Source organism: Telopea speciosissima, chromosome 10, assembly GCF_018873765.1.
Source record: "Telopea speciosissima isolate NSW1024214 ecotype Mountain lineage chromosome 10, Tspe_v1, whole genome shotgun sequence".
Classification (NCBI taxonomy): domain Eukaryota; kingdom Viridiplantae; phylum Streptophyta; class Magnoliopsida; order Proteales; family Proteaceae; genus Telopea; species Telopea speciosissima.
This window is the reverse complement of record NC_057925.1, coordinates 55638778-55656696: the sequence shown is the minus strand read 5'-3', so window position 1 is coordinate 55656696 and position 17919 is coordinate 55638778. Positions and strand designations below refer to the sequence as shown.

The following is a 17919-nucleotide window of genomic DNA, read 5'->3' as shown; positions in this document are numbered from 1 at the left end:
GGATTATAGTGAATTTAATGTACATGAAGATGCTGCTGGTGAATGTAATTGCCATGGTTCTGATGCAGTTACTTTTGTGGGAAGTCTGAAATCATCAATAGATCATTATGTTCAACTGAGTCTGGTTCTCAAGTTGCTCATGTGGATGTGATGTGGCATAATTCTGAGTCCCTGTGCAACAGCCTTCCCCTAACTTCTGGTGGAGGTAGTGCATATGATCTTCCTGAGATGATTATTCAATCTAACCAGGCAACTTTGAGTTTATTCCAAGCAAATGCTTGATGAGCATGTTGTAGGTGTTTTTGGCACTCTACCTTTTAACTCCATTATGGGAAGTTGTAATTGAAGAGTTAATCTAGTTCTTTTGCAAATTCAGATGTTAAGTTAAAAATGAAGTTTTGATGATAAAACCTATTTCATTGTTTCAGCAGCATAGATACCATATATTCTGTTATATTATTTACTGCCACTTCACATTTCTAAATGATCTCATAGTAGGGCCTCTTGAGATGGTTTTATGCTGTACTGCTACATGGAACAGGCTGGAAGCCAAATATTTGTAAGTACGTCCATGACTTGATAAAAGATGTTTAGTTTTATATATCTCAGGGTACACTGGTGTGCTTGTTTTTTGGGTTGGAGAAGGGCCGGGGCCTGGAATGAGCTATTGAGATGTATTCATTTTTTTAATGGATGTGTATTAACAGAACAGTTGGCTGCATTTTATCTGGGTGCTTTGATGTGGAAAGATCAGATCCTGGCCATGGAACTGAATGGATCCATGCTTTATACCTATAGAAAAGGTATTGATCGAAATTTGGACTTCCATATCTAACTAATATGGAATTCATGTGTCTGTTTTGATCTTAAATTGGATATGGATCACCAAGCAAGGTTTTTTTTTTTTTGGATAGGTAAGCCCCAAGGAGAGTTCATCTCATGACCTCTTATTTGTGGTGTTGGTCCTTGCCAATTGAGCTTTCTCCATGGGCTTCCCAAGCAAGGGTTTTAATTGGGGTTCAAGAACATGATTGCAGTTTGTGGTGTAAGTATTGTTTCTGTTGTTAAGTTAGCTCAGATTCAATGAAAGCTCCCTGAAAATTCCAGGTTCCTAAGATTTCTACAAGAAAGTGATGCCTTCCCCTTTGGCACCTGGATTTTTTGGGCAGTTATAGAACTGCATCTGTTCCTAGAAGAGTTAACTTGGGAGCTTTTGAAGTTTCACCCTTCTCTCTTATGAAACTGTAAAATTAATTTATCAAACGAGAAAAACAAAGAAGTATGGATCTCTATATCCACTGTGGTGCCCATTCGGTCCACTACTCTCCTCTCATGTTCTTTTAGAGGCACCTACAACCTTTTTACATGCCCATATATGATGTATCTGTCTAGGGGGTCAGAGGTTGCATATCCATGAGTAGGGGTTTGTCGGAGGTTGCATATCCATTACATGTTTTTGTATATCTCTCTCTATATTCCTTGGTGGGGTGATGGGGGCTTGTATTTGAGTTTATTCAACAATCCTATTTGAACCTGATGTTTACCTTTCCCATCATGCAATGATGTAGCAGTCTTATTAACTCTCCTATGGTGTTTATGTTCAAGAACAATATGGCGCAGTTTTTGGTGGAATATTGAATAGTACAAGACTGCCAATAATACATTATACTGTACCTTGAGATGAAATGTTTCGGGAGTCAAGTTGGACGAACAATGTGCTTATTCTATGGATTGACCAAGGGCATGCTTGTGAGAGTGGACCATGCAGACATCTCTGTAGTCCACTTGTCAGCTTGCAGCATGATCATTGCAGATCTTTTGTGAGGAGACTGTACAGTAAATTTTGGTGCAGTTTGTCGACTGAAACATGCTAACGATGAGTATGCTCATATGTCAATGTCTAAGAAGTTCATTTGAATTGTTAAATTTCTTTCGTCTGTTGCAAATTTCAGAAATCAGAGGTCAAGGTGAAAAACAAGATCTTTTTGAGTATGCATGATGATACTGTATGCCTTATTTATTTATTTTTTTGTTTGTATCATTATCAATCTATTCATTTTGTTATCTATTGGACCTGGATTCATCATAGACTTCTCATTTTAGATTATACATGTTTCCGAGCAAGTCATAGATCCAGACTTAAGTGACTCGTCTGCTTCATAGATGGGGCCTAATAATTCTCCTATCTAATATAACTCTTGAATGACCCTTGATTCCTTAGAAAGTTTGAATATCTAATATAGCTCTTGGGTGGTTAAGTGGGAAACAGTCGATGATTGGAAATGTGCCACATGGCCGTAAGAATTATAGGTGGCATATGGAGCATTTCCATGTGATTTTATTCTTGATCTGTTTCTTATAAAAAAAATTTCTTGGCTTGGGCCATCCAGTCTTTGGATCAGTGTTTAATGGGTCATATCTATGATATGGCTAAATGGTTCATCTAGAATTAAGGACCTTAGGTCTTATACAGTCCTTTGTTTGAAGGAGTATAACAATTTATTTCCCTAGTATATTGTAGATTTCTTGTAGAGGATCGACCATGGTGGAACGGTTAGGTTGCTTCATTATGACCAAGTTGTCATGGGTTAGAGTCTCTGGAAACAGCCTTTCTGCAAAGCAGGGGTATGGCTGTGTACATTATGACCCTCCCCAGACCCTGCAGTAGCGGGAGCCTCGTGCACTGGGTATGCACTCATTGTAGATTTCTTGTAGGAGCTAGGTTCCTGGGATCTGTCTTCCCTGATTCCTTTAAAGCTTGCAGGTATCAATATTACTTCTGTTTTGACTCTTGAAATTCTGAAGTGATAGAGAAGCTAGAATGAGAAGAGAAAATAGGAAACGAGGGGAAGAGAAGCGACAGCAAATCTTAAATAACTCCAAAATATCATCTATCCAAAAGATGGATTAAGGAATCGGATTGGATGAATCGCCTCATTCGAATCAGAATTGCTATCACCCGATCTTGATTCTTAGTGATTCTCCACAACCTATTTTGGATCGGGTGATCCGATCCAGAGTGATCCGGATCGAACCGATTCCTGCAACTTTCCCTTTCCATCGACGACAATCCTGGCAGAGCATATGCTTCTGAAACCGGGAGAGAGGAAGAAATGGAGGGTGGAGTATATAATTGAAAGGCGGATCTGTTCCTGGTTTCCCAGCAAGGTTGATGTTGCAGGTTGCCAATCCCTTTCCACCCTTCTCTTGTTTCTTCCATCACGATGGGTTGTGGTTACCCTTTTGTGTACATGTAATGCCAATCTATCCATGTCCATTCTACATTCCCCATTAAGACACTCCTGCTGCATACCTTTGTAACTCAGCTCGCCTCAATGTAACTCACCAGTTGTCTGTCACGATGTCCGCACGTCATGTCAAGTGCTGACCATCGGTCTCTGGGAGGCTGCAATGGCCTGCGACAATGCGTTTTGATGTGCTAAAGGCTTGGGGTTTGTGTTTGAGGAAGAGGGAAGAAGTTGGAGGAAGCCATGAAGGAGAAAAGGTTTTGTCTTTATATTTTAATATTTAATTGACCATTGTTTCAGCTGATCCAGTTCTCTGGATTCTTTGACAGGAACCGGCTGATTCTGTCTGATCCGGAACGGGATCAGATCGGAATCAGTGTGAAACTATTCATCTCTGATTCTGAACTCTATAACCTTGATCCCCAAAAAAAAAAATTTTGTATATCCTTTATTTTTCTATTAACCAAATTCTCAGTATGACGAATTACCCTGCAACGTATGTACATGGCATATATGAATTTTAACAAGTAGCTTACAGTCGCTTTGAAGCAAGTGTCATTCCTTCTTGAAGCTTTTTTCTGATTGTTCAAAATTGAGTATGTTGCTTGTTATCTGTGTTGAAGTTAGTAATTTAATGGGGGATGAGCAAGGGAAGAAGTGGCATCTAGGTGGTAAAACTAAATTTTGTTCTGGTTTTAATGCTGAGTTAAGACGGTGGTGTATGTTTGATAGCTTGGGGTCATTGTTGACTTGATTTCACACTGAACTACCTGAATTTTGGTTCTCAAAGTTAAAAGGTTAGAGTTGCTAAAATAAAATAGTTGATGGGTTTGGAGACTTTAATATTTCCTTGATTTGGAACAGATGATAGACTGTATGGAGAAGATATTAGTGAACTTAATATTTCCATGCTGCAGCAACATATTACTTGACTTTTGCAACATCCTGGGGAGAGGATGGTTTCAAGTAAATTTAAAGGTCAAGCTTAAACGAGAGAGTTCTGTGGAGTGTAATCATCCTATTCAGTTTGGAGGAGAGTACTTTTAGAGGTATGAGGGAGGAGATAAAATAGCAGAAGCAAAGTAGTATTTATATTTATATCATTCCTTCCATCTTTAGCTGGTCATGGGGAGAACTTATACTGTAAAAACAGATCTGGTCTAAGTCTGTTCCTTTGAGGATTGAAACAAATCCTTAGTCTAGGTTTTTCTATGGATAATATGCAAAAAATGTGAATCTAATTGACAAATTTGTGTGAGATCGAGGGGAGGCAGATGGAAATGTGTATCATCTTCTTGTCTGCTGTTGGATGATCTGCATTTGTGGTTTATGGTTCTTATTTTGCTTGTTGGTAAAAGACATTTCATTTCATAGCCATACATTCCTTTTGCTGAGCATGTGTAGATTCCGAAATTGGTATAGTTTGTAGTTTGCTGGCTCGTGTGGACAGACCTAGGAGTAAGGGAACTCCAAGAGTGGGTATGTGAGCTCCTTTATATTCTGGGTTTTTCTTTTGTTTCAACTGTATAGCTTGCTGCTTCGTTATGGATTTAAATGCATCTGTTTTACAGTTTCTGATATATAATGTGCCTATGAGTCATTCGACACTTTACTGTTGCCTAACAGAATTAGGGATGACAATAAGTTGGGATAACTGGCTAACATGTCCCTTATATTGAAGCAATATCCCGTGTTTGAAGTAGTCATACAGTCCCGGAAGCTTTGGTGGAGTCTTGCACTGGATTTGGGTTCATTTGGTGAAACTGAAATGGTGTACATTGTGTTGAATTTCATGTTTTGTCTGGGGATCTTGAGCATTTATAACCAAAGCCCATAAATCTGTCCAGTTCATCCTTAACCATCCTTATCTAGAATGAATATTTAAATCGAATTTTTGAGAGATCTTAGCCATAGGTTGAGAGTCAGTTAGATGGGTGCATTGGGATTGGCTCATCATTTCAGATCTTACTCCTTTGTTTTATGGGGTGTTGGGTTATTCTCTGCTGCTTGTCCAGGCAAGAACTACGTAAATCTTGTACCTCTAGAGAAATGAGGGTTTGATCTTCTAATTTCTTGAGCATTGATTCCCCCGCCCCTGCCTCATTAGTTAGTCTTACCAGGATTTTTAATGAAAAGAACACCTGGAAAATTGAAGACAGTTGTCACGGGTGTTGCATTTTGGGATAAACAATAGAGAAGAAATTCATCTTTAATTGAAAGTATAATTTTCTTGATGTTGGCATTTACTATTTTTCTTATGGTATAGGGATCTTGAAATTTCACAATTCTTGCAAACTACATGTTTGGTTGAAAAGTCTGCATTGTGGTCCACAGTGAAGTTTAAAGACCTGGTTTTTCAATGTAAATGACAGCATTAAAGCTGAGCTGTAATTGATATGACAACTGTAGCCATTTTAATTTGACTTCGACCAAGTTGTGACATTTTCTACTAATACAAACACTTATTATTATTATTACAACAACAACAACCACTCAGCCTTATCCCAACATTATTATTATTATTATTATTTTAGTGTTGTTATTGTTGTTGTGCTCAATCTAATATGCGTTGCTTCCAAGCTTTATGACAAGGAGGCAACACCCACTTGATTTGCAATGATTTTGTTAGGTTTTATATTCCAAAGTTGATATTTTCAGCAATGTCAACTGGGAATACAGTGGTTGGCTGCATTCAGTGCAGGGGATCAATTTATGCTTTTACCTACTGTGCTGCTAGAATTTACATCTTCGTTTGAAGCACACTTTGTCGGCCTTAGTTTTTACTATGAGCTTGTTGAACTTGAAATTCCTTTCCAATTAGTTTTGCTTTATTCATGTACTGTTTAATCCATTATCTTCTAATCTAATATTTGCTTATTTTCAATAGAAAATGTACCCCTGGCTCTGAGCATATATTTTTTATTTTTCCTGGTCTTGACAGTGAAAGATCATATAAATGCATCTTTTAGTAAATGATTGTATCTTCTTTTTTATTTTTCAGGTAATGATAGATAAAGGAACATGGATTCACACAGCATATTGGGTCTTCCTTTGAGTTTGTTAAAACTTCTCCATGCTTTTATTGCGTTTGAGAAGATGGATAAGATTCCAAAGACAGGTATCTAGCAGACTGGTTTGATTATTTCCTATTGATAACAGAGTTCAATGAGTTCCTGTAATACATATTTAGCTTTGCGAAAATGTTTCCTATACAGCCAATGAACTGTACACCCTCTTATATAGGTATTTTTTTAATATGAATGATACCATTTCCCATGTCACCATTGGTGTGACACGGAAGATCACCCACTGGCAGCGTGGGGAACCTATCCCCTTGTTCTTTATTGTTTTGGTCGTAATTGAGAGCTGGCAATTTTTTGATTGTTTTTTGGTGGAAAACCCTTCACTTTTTTATTATTTAGTTTTGGTTCTGGCCGTGGAATCCATCAAGACGTGCTGGCATGTTATGTTGGGCCATAAAACCCCACACTCACTGTATTTAAACTTCGAAATGTGCTTTTGCTCTTGAGTGTTCTCAAAGATACACAACGATTCCAATTGGGGTGGGAGTTTTTAACTATTGTTGTTTCAATGAAGGGAGAGAAGATGGATACCTACACAGGGATAGTCCCTTTCATCTATGGTATGGTTTGTCAGGTCCGTCGCCGGTGGGGATTTCGAAGGCTTTCAACCGAAGAACCATTTGGTTTGAGTAATAAGAGATTTCGGATTGCTGTTCTTGCCGTCATAATGTCAGGGAAGTTGCAGAATGCCGCAAGGTTTATGCTTGGGTGTGGGCGTCAACAAAAGGTTCAATTGCGTTTGATCCGTGCATAATGTGTGACCTATTATCATCTGAAGCCGATTTGGTGTTGTGGTTTGATGGTCTGTTAGTTTGATTATTTGTTGTGATTCAATTGTAGTGATTCTTTTCCATTCTTTCAACTGTAAGATAAATCCATCGTTCTCTAGTATGCCTTTTCTATTATTCCCAGTATCCTTTTTCTTTTCTCTCCCAAAGTCAAATTAGTAAAGCTCCATTTGGTTGCAAAGGAAATTAGTGGTAGGGAAGTGAAAAAATGTCAAACCTAAAAAGGAAAGATTTGTAAATAGGGAAAAAGATCTTTAGTTCTTGGTGTTTCTTACGCCCTCTCACAGGACACCGTGATATAACATCTTTGCTCCTGAGGTAGATACCTAGGTGTGTTCACCCATTGGCCCAAACGTTTGTGTAGACACCATACGACAAAGTAGAGATCTCTTGTCCAAATAAATATTACCACATGTTTATGGCATCAACTCCAAATAATTTTATATTTGATAATTAAATTTAACTTTACTTAGCAGCAAAATCTCTTGAATTTGAAAAGTAATATAAAAATTAGGAAGACGTGTCTAGCGGCATGGCCTCTAACACCAGAACGGGGCCAAACACAATGCGTATGGGAGCATCAACAAGAAATGAGATTTTTCATATTTACAGGGTGGGACAGCCATTTCACCTCCCTTTGTTTTTGGACACAAGCACTGTGTTGTCAGGCAAGGGTTTTTTTTCTTGAAAAGAACATCTAAAAACTATCAGTACTAACTATGATGAGAAATTATAATTTATAGAATTATATTATGTATATATTTATAAACTTTTCTTTTTTAGGTTTGAAAATTTTCACTTCCTTTCCATCAATTTTCTTTGCAACCAAACGGAGCCTATAATCTATAACAGATATTGATGCTTTACGGAAAAAAAATGTTTAACTTCTCTATTGTTTTATGGAGTTTCCAATGCCAAAGATCTTGCATGATATGTTTGTTTTGGAAATGTTAGTGGCGTACCTCTCACATGCTAGTCTTTGACCCTCTCTTGTTTATGTTAAACCATTTTCTTCACAAGGACAACGAAATACAATAGCTATATTTGACTCAATATGCAATTATCATAGAAAAAAAAAATATGGAAAATGTTCTCTGCACTGGGGTGTAGGATGTGCCCAGGCATATGGGGGCTGGGCGAAATGACTGCCCCGCCCCTTGAATGACCGAAATGGTTGCCTTGTCCCACCCCATATGTCTTGGCGCAGACCGTGCACTCTCGAGTAGAGAACATCACCCCAAAAAATATTTATGTTGCATTGGTCCCCAAGATATCTTGAGAACTCAAATAAGGAAGATACAGACGAGTTGTGAGGTTTCTGTGGCGGAAAAGAAATTCAACAACCATCCCAAGGGGGTAGCTCACTTGGCAAAGTCCAACACCTCCAATTAAGAGGTGATGAGTTCAAATCTCCTTAAAGAAAAAAAATTTCAATAGAGTAACAATGTCCCATGCCTTGCCTTTGTCATCATATCCTCTCTAAGTTATCCATCGCGAAGGGGAGAATTGTATCTAAAAAATTGAAATCAAACCGGTATCAAATCAATGGACCGCTAAGAGCCCGTTAAGAAAAACACAAGAACCCAAAACCGACCGAACCCCAACATCTCCTTAATGGTTCAGATTCGATTTAGACACCTTTAACTCTAGCACACTGGCAATAGATCGATTGGGACCACTCTCTCTGAACTCTTGGAGCTTATCATCCTGATCCTACTATTGCTGCTTGGCTAAGTCCCCATGGTCTTGTAACTTTTATCTACACCTTGGGCTCGTAATCCATAATAATATTAAAGCTTCCTTCGGCTGAGGAGGATGAGGATGGTTCAGTTGGTAGTGTCACGATGGGAGGCTAAAAAGGTACCATCTGTCATAAGCTTCTATCGTCGTAGGGATCCTGCAGGGAATGAACTCCAATGGAGGAGATACTATTTGATCATCCCACATCAACGCAGCCATCTGTGCCTCTCAAGTGGTCCCCATTGTAAACCGATCCCTACTTATCTCGAACCCCCCCCACATCTGGAATATCTTGAAGCAATCCGTTTCGATCCGATTTTTAGTTTGGTTCAATGTCTTATCGGTTTTAGTCCAATTTGGTTTCGGTGTCACAAACCCTAATCCGAAACGTGATCCAATAAAAACTAGTGATCAAGAACTCGACCAAAACCTGTCGAAACTATTGAGTTGTCTCAGTTTCGACAGGTTCTGAGACGAGTTGGACTGAAACTTTTAAAAATCCCTTAACTCGGCCTGGTTTCGAGCGTTTCGGTCTGGTTTCGACTGAAACCGACGGTTTCGATCGAAAGCAAGTCGAAACGGTCGAAACCATGACCAAACAACATGCTTTTTCCTTGGTTTTAGCTGAACTGAACATGATGCCAATAATTCACAGACCAAGTATCTTTACTTTTAGGTGCAGAACCATACTACACAGCCTTATCTTCTACTCCTACCTTCTTTTTCCCATTCAAACCAATGACAGCCTTATCTTCTATTCCTATCTTCTTCCCTTATTTATTTTTTTCTTTTAGTTAAAATTCCATTATGAGTCAAAGTCGTCAATCATTCCAAAGATTTTTTATTCAAAATGGAGAAAAGGATCTGATGAAGAAATATTTGGGAAAAATGAAGTTGTTCTTGGTATTCCTTTTGTTCTATTCTATTCTATTCCACAGTAATTGTTCAAATTGTATGTTGTATTGTTTTGTTGATTTTGCTTTTTTTTTGGGGGTTCATAGATCTTGAAAAGAGGAACATTTGAAGGAGGAGAGCAGTTTTTACGGAGACATCTCCTTGTATGACAAAAAGCTTCTCAGGTGGGCTGAGGAGTTCAATAAAGATTTTGAGATTAAATTCCAACCCTCTGCTTTTCTTTTCCAATCGGTAATGGACTATCATACCAATTGGTCCCATAACATGTCATGGGATACGTATGTTGTGCATTCGGAGAAACGGTTTCACAATTTTCAGTGGTACGCTGCTCGTGGATTAGACCCACCAAGAAACTCTGCATGGAATTGAAGAGGGGCATCTTAATATTTTATTTGGATTCAATGTATTTGTTATACCCGCACCCCGGATCATAATTAATTATTATTTCTTCCCCGTGACGTGTGGTTATCACTGCCACGTGCTGGTGAGCTGTTCTCACTGGTGGTCAAACCCAGTTACAAATTATTGACCATGATACGGGCTTACCATTGACACACCATGGCAATGGAGAAGTAAGTTCTAGCCCTTGGCTTATTTATTTATCCTTTTCCTCGATGCCCTCGAAGTGCGGGTCAAGATTTAGACCGCCTGGGCTATTTTAGTTGAGTTGGGAATATTCTATTTGTGGGTCCCACTTATTTAAGGGAGCGTGTGATGGGCTTATAATCCTATGGTGGATGGACCCATCCCCAAGTGGGTTCTTTTCTATTTGAAACCTGTGGGCAGACCCATTTAGTTAAGATGCCCATTCAACTTGAGGGCCCATTTGACTCTATTTGACCCAAAGATGGATTAACCCATTCCTGTACCCTAAATAAGACCATGGGTCAACCCATTAAGCCCTCTTGATCCATTTAACTTAAACTATCCATTTGGCCTAATGACCCATTTATCTTGGATCCACCCATTTAGCTATTTGACCCATTTAACTTAAAGTACCCATTTAGCTATTTGACCCATTTAACTTAAAGGACTCAAGACCCATTTTCTATAAATAAGACAAAGGGGGGGGGAGAAGCATTCATGTTCATTTCTTCTCCCATCTAACCTAAATCGTGGAGGAGAGAAAGAGGAGAGAAAGGAGAAAGAAGAAAGAAGAAAGAAGGAAAGAAGAAAGAAGGAAGGAGAAAAGGAGAAGGAGGAATGGAAAAGCTTGGTTGAAGGCTTGGAACCTCACCTTGTGGAGCCCTCTACGTGGAGCTTTTCTACATTGGGGAAGGTAAGCCATTGAAACCCACATCTCTTCATCTATTTTGAGTTTTGAGGTTTGGGAAATGGGAGAGATTCGACCTAGGGTTCTCTTGGAACCCAAGGAATCGATGGAACCTCTAAACCTAGACTATGGTGGAGTTATTTCACTCCATTACAACCTCTAAGCCTAAGCAATCTCTTTCCATTTGAGAAATTTAAGGTTTCTACCCTATTATGTCCTAATTTAGGTTCTCTTTGTTTTTCCTCTTAAATCCATGGGATTACATGGACCTAATGAGGTCTTAGAACCCTAATGGACCTAGGAGGAAGCTTTCTTGAAGCCTCCCTACCTTTAAACCCCTTGGAAAATGAATCCCTAGCAAGAAACCCTTCAATTTTTGATTCTCGGTATGTGGTTTTACATGTGGTTTCGCACCTGAGAAACCACACCTGCAACCACCCTTGGCAGAGACCTTCCTAAGCCCCTGGTTAGCTAGGATTTACATGTGGTTTTAGACCTGCAAGAAACCACCACCGAAATTACCTTCCCGAGAAGGCCCCGTGAAGCTCGGATTTACACTCGTTTCGCTTCGAAACCACATCTCGCAACCGACCTTGACTAAAACTGCCCGAACCCCTGGTTTCCTAGGATTTACACTCGGTTTCAGTTTTTCAAACCACATCCAACCGACCTTGACTAAAACGTCCCGAACCCCTGGTTTCCTAGGATTTGCATGTGGTTGCAGAATTTGGGCATGAAACTACTCCTGCAACCACTTTGTTTCTAAAACCTTATACTTAAGTGATTATGGAAGACCTTTTGGGGATCCTTTCCCTTCGCTCGTTTAACCTTATTTCACTTTTTGTTTAGGTTAATATATTCATCTTGTGGCTTATTGCTTGATCGAGGCGACAACTGATAATCTTGGTGCTTGGCATATACGTTGTGAGTGGGTTTGGTTGTTTGGGCTTGATATTATTATTGCATTTTATATTATGTCATCATTATAAATTATTAAGCATGCTTGTGCATATTGCATATTTTATATATGAATGTTATGATGTAAATTGGAGATGCTTTACTTTGATGGGTCTCATTGCGGTGGGTGCGTGCTGGAACCCCGGATAATATATATAATTATGAAGAAATTATGCTTGAATGTCATGTTGAATCAGATGCGCCGTGCGTCTGGTAACCGGGCACTAAACCGGATGAAAAGTTGATGCGCCCGGATTACATCTCGGGACGATAGGACTTGCATGTAGCGTGGCTAGGATTTTACACCCTTATGCTACGACCCTTACCAACAGGGGTTTAGGTGTTGGGTAATCGATACCGGATTCCGTGGAGGTGGGAGAGGCCATCATGGTAGTATTGGTTATCGGGTCTCCACTCGAGTGGTCTTGGAGGCTTCGATCGGCGTAGGTCCCACGTGACAATTGAGGTTTCATTGTGGCGATAAGTTAAGTGACCCACAGTGTCTCCCGAGTTGTCACGATGATATACCTCGACTTAGTTGTGATGTTAGGTGGAAAATTTACTTAACATATGCATGCATCATTGGACTATGTGAATTGTGTGTTTGTGCATCCCCATCCCCTCACTGGCTCAGTGGAGAGCTAACCCCCTCGTGTACACAATTTTTAGATTATGATGCAGGTACGGAGGAGCCGGAAGTTGTGTTAGAGGAACATGGCAACGGGTGCCCTTGTGACGATTGCGCCTACGGGCCGTGAGAATTCTTGGGACTTGTTCCCCTTTTGTTTATTTTAGAGCGTAGGCCCATGTAAAAACATTTACTGTTATACCCTTGTTAATCATTATTAGATGGTAATGAAAAATGGATTAACTACAGTATTTATCATCTAGGCTTTGATCATCTTGTAACTATTGATTTTATACGCTTCCGCAAAACTACTGATCATTTGGAATGTAATATTTCCCTTTCCGCACTCTGATATTATATTGTTTTAATATTAGTTATGACTGTGCGTTGGGACACTGTGTCAGTGATCCTGGCAGCTTAGTAGGATGATAAGCATTGTCCTAGTCACCCCTTATAATGTATTTTATCCCTTGTTGGGATGGGGGCGTGACAGAGTGGTATCAGAGCAATGATGCTCTGCACCGACCACAGTCTCGCGGACTCTTGATTTACTCTCCACAATTAGGTTCTAAACTAAAAATCTTCAAGAACATAAATGATTGTGTGCAGACATAGGAGAAGACTGATTGTGGTGAAATAAGAACTTAGAAGATAATAGGTAACATGGAACTTAGGACTTGAACCATAGGCTGTTAAGCTACAACTATGTAATTGTTTGGTTCAGTCTTAAGTAGGTCATAAATGAGTAACTATATGTTAAAATTCATAAACAATAATGAACCAATTATAACCAAGCATAATTATCAACAATGATTTAAACAAGAAAGAAGTAAGCAAGTACATAAAAATATATAAGATTAATTAGAAATGTCAAGTTGTTCCAAATCTTCCCAGAAGGCAACCATATTCTTCTTATTTCAATATTCATCATTTTATCTATTCCAACAAAAACATACGATTCTATCCTGCTCAATCAAAAGATACTAATCTAAACACCATGATTGTTCCAGATTCTCTGCTTCGGCATAACTGTGTCTTTCCCAACTCAAAATGCAAGATCTCATCTGTTCCAACTCAAAACATTTGATTCTGTTCATCTCAGATTAAATATACAAGTCTACCATTTCTAAAAGTTTTCAGTTTTGCACCCTAAGACAAAAACTAGAAGAACTGATCCGAGATAACTTCAATTTGTTGAGAGAAAACTGAGCTAGACATTGCACCACCGCCACCATCGCGACCAAGAAAGGTGTCGATGCCACCTACCTCTCTCTCGATACCTCTAGGCGCCAAGTCTGGTTGGAGAGTTGCTTCGTGACCTCATCGAAGCCATCCACCACTCGTAGGTTCAGCTGCCTTATGGTCGCGAATGTCAATACCTCCCACTTGATTAAGGTATAGGGATTCCTTCTAAGTGAACAATAGGTCCTTGCTCCTCCAATGGACACGTTGATAACGCCGCCAACCGTGGCCGCAATGAAGGCTATAGGAACCCCCTTGACACATGAAACAACCCGATAATTCTGTATGCCTGGGTTCTCGGTATCCAGATTTGTATAGAATGGCAAATGAGTTGTAGGTAGTATGGTTCAGGAAGGTTGAGAATGTTGGTCCACCCCAATGCCTCGAATCTCTGCCCCACCATGGAAGCTTTGAGATCATCCAACACTACATCCCGTCCTTCCACTATATTTTTAAAGCGGAAGTAGTCTGGGTAAAGCTCTTGGTCCTCTATCTTTTGAAACCATAGTGGATCTAGGACAGTTGGTGCAACTTGTTCAACGCATGTACGCCGTGCTCATGGGGCCATTAATTGTTTTAACCTGCAGGCAAAAGCTAAGATTGATAGCAAATTAGTACCTTGAATGCTAAGGCCTAAGTAGATGATCAATGTAAGGTTGTGAAGCTCAAAACCTAGCCCTTGATTTTTCTTTCAAAGCAAATTAAATTACAGCAGAATTCTTAGGCTAGAAAATTCTGATTTTTTATCCAATTGTGATCTAAGAAGTTGGGAAAAAAGGAAGGCATGGCCATTATGTGAATGACATGATAAGTAATGAAGATTCATGGTCATAATATGCTTAGAAAATAATGCTTTATGCAAAGTAGTAAGTTCAAACAAGAAGTAGACTTGTTCGATCATGGAGCATGCCTTGGGCTTCAAAAAGAATTTTCAGATTTTGTGATTAGAAGTTTGAATCTTGAGAAACAAGTAAAGTTGGCTTGTGACAACTCAAAGGATGTAAACTAAGCCCTATCTAGTAAGACCGATTCATACATGGCAAAAGAGAAGAGGAAAATTTGAGTAGGTTTTGGTTTTTCCAAAATCCAACCTAAACCCTTGAGTTAGATGCCAAGATTGTATGCAAGCCTTTGTATAGGTTGCTTATGGTGAAAAAATGGTTAAGATTAGATTGTGAGTAGCCTACCGAGCAAAAGGAAACAAAAACCCCAAGTTTTATAAACCTGAAATCGATTTTGGGGTTTCTCCTTGAGAGAAATCAATGGGAGAGAGAGAGATCTAACCCGAATGCGATTGGATGTTGTTGAGGAGTAATTGGGAGCACTAAAATCCACCGAGGGAAGAGAGAGCAAGAACGATCACGGCTTTTGGTTCTTCAAATGTATTAGGATTGTGTTTCGAAGGAGGGAAATAAACCCCTAAGTTGCAGGTTTTAAAATTTTAAATTTTTGGGCCATGCGGTTTCACCCGTGGATTCAATTTTGTGAAACCCATTGAGAATCCATGAATTTCTGAGAACAAAATTTGATTCTGTAAAAGCTCGGATTTACCTGTGGTTGCAACTTACTGAAACCACACCTAAAACCTCCTAAGCTAGAAAGGGTTTTCTTGCCCTGTCTTGATGAACCAACCTATGTTAGGCTTTTATTACCTCTATTTGATGTTTTCCTCGCCCCTCTTGTGGCATATCTTACCCCGGTAACTTAAGCTTTATCTTGGCAAATAAAAGTATAGAAGTGAAATGTCTACAAGATGTGAAAATTATATTGTGACAAGAGCATATAAGGGAAAATGAGACACGATAACCATAGGAAGATGTTTGGAGTAAAGAGAAATGAATAAGATCAATGCACATGTAAAAATCCATGTGAGATTCCTAATGCGTGGATGTGAATAATGAGATCAATGTGAACAACATATACTTTTGGCTACTTTACATCCCAACCAATATCAAACAAGCAAGTTATTGGATGAAAATACGCCAACAAGAGACAAGAATTATTTATTTAAGGAAAAGAGGAAAGATTCTAAGGATTTTATCAACAATCATGTATACAAGAGAATATGCTTGAAGATAAGACAATGTGATAATTTTCTATGAGATTTTATGACATGTAAAAGAATTAGATTTGAACTTGGTGAGTTTTCCCAAAATACTGTGAATTGAGGACTTTACTACAACCAAAACTTGAACATAATCCAAGTAAAATTCAACTATATATGATAAACCTAGCAACAATCTCTAAAATACTTGCAAAGACTTGAAATTTATAAAAGATGCAATAATCAAACAAGGATCCAACAACTTAGTGCCATCGATCAAATAGGACTTGATTACACCCAAAAATCCTAGTTTCGGCCAATCAATTTTGGTATGGATTTGGTGTACATGGCTATGGGATTACAAGCAAAATCAAGACATGATCACAACTTGAGATGATTCATCCCAAATCTAAGAAAAGAGAAAGTAGAAATGGGAAGAAAGCCATATCTTGAACAAGTGAGAGTTAAACCTTGAGGCTTAAGATTACAAGAAAACCACCCGAGGGAAGCTTGAACGGAAGTCCCTGTAGAGCTTTTTCTCCCTGCGGTTATGTTCCTTTCTTTGGAGTCAAAAGTGAGTTTTAAAACTCGCGGCTCTGTTATGTTAAATTTTTGCAAATGAACGAACGAGCAAATCCACTTATCGTGAATCCACTCCGCATAAAACTTGAAATTATCATTATAAATCTGTGCGGATCAACGAACGGATCCACATTCATGCATCCGTCCGTAAATCCGTTTGACTTAAACCCTCTCGGCCATTGAGACTTTTGAGATCGGACAAACGAACGGATTCGCATTCCACATCCGCCCGTTAGTCTACTCTCCCTATTTTCGCAGAGGAGCCACGAACGGACCCAGAGTACTGACACCGCTCGTGAGTCCACCCGATTTCTTTTAGGATTTTTAGCTTGTTTTGGAGACCTTTGACTACACTTATATGTGATGATTATGTGCCTATACCCTAGATCGGACACCCCGTTGTGTGACCCATTTGTGGGAACCACCTAAGTCTAGTCAATACCTTGAATTGAAAGAGGTTAGGACTTGTACCCGACTGGGCCAGCTAATAAGAACTAGCAGGCATTGGTAACCGTTGTGACTCCTCTCTTACATAAGAGGAGAAGAGTTACCTTTGAGGATGAAGACCTTCGATCCTATGAATTTAAAGACCCGAACCTTATGGATAGGAAAACCTAAACCTATACGGGTAGAGACCTTCAATGGGGTGCGTAGGAAAGGAAAGTAATGGACTGGTTTATTTGAGTAAGCCATGAAGGTCACGTGTATTTGGAAGTCATTCATAACACCTCAAGCTAGTGACGACTCTATTTGAACTTTACTTGGTCCATCCAAACCTTGTTTAGACTCATAGAGGAAGTCCTACACCGTGATTTGACTTTCCAAAAAAAAAAAGGGACTTAGTGAACCGTACCTGAGAACTTCTTGTTCTTGTGGATTGACCTAGATGACAGATATGTCCATAGGGATTTGAATGTAATTATTGAATCTATGCCTACATATTGGTGTGATAAATATATATAGATATCCCTTAGAACCTTGGACTTGTGTGACTAGAGTGATTCTCTGGTACTACAAGTATGACTTACCTCGACCTTGCTGTGAAACTAGTTGGTGCCCTGACCTTGGTTGACCAAACCTTAGGGTAATGAAGAGTGAATTTAATGACCGGATAGGTTAAATTATGGAGACTGCTTGAAGAGTTGACTTGGATAAAAGCTAGTAAAGGTTGTTGGTTCTCGAAAGAGGACTGATGTGGACTCTTCCCTGTGGGATAACTGTGTTGTAGGTTTAAAGGTTGTGAAAGCTGAGATTGAAGGATGTAACAAGACCTTCTCCAACGACAGATATGAATGGGGTAATGGATCACCAAATGCGTCCCCTCCGTACTGGGAGTGAACAATAGGAGATTCCATCAATATTCCAAATCATTCTAAAGTTGGGTTAGGTAATGAGACAACCAGATGTGAAAGCCTTCAG

The 17919-nt window shown here is 39.2% G+C and overlaps 1 long non-coding RNA gene across 1 annotated transcript; it reads right to left on the bottom strand.

The window, feature by feature from the left end:
- Positions 1-182: 182 nt before the first annotated feature.
- On the bottom strand, positions 183-17257 carry LOC122642000. Its single transcript, XR_006330004.1, has 3 exons — positions 17243-17257; positions 824-831; positions 183-310 (listed from the first exon to the last, which is right to left on the bottom strand). It is a non-coding gene; the product is annotated as an uncharacterized LOC122642000 (long non-coding RNA).
- Positions 17258-17919: the final 662 nt, after the last annotated feature.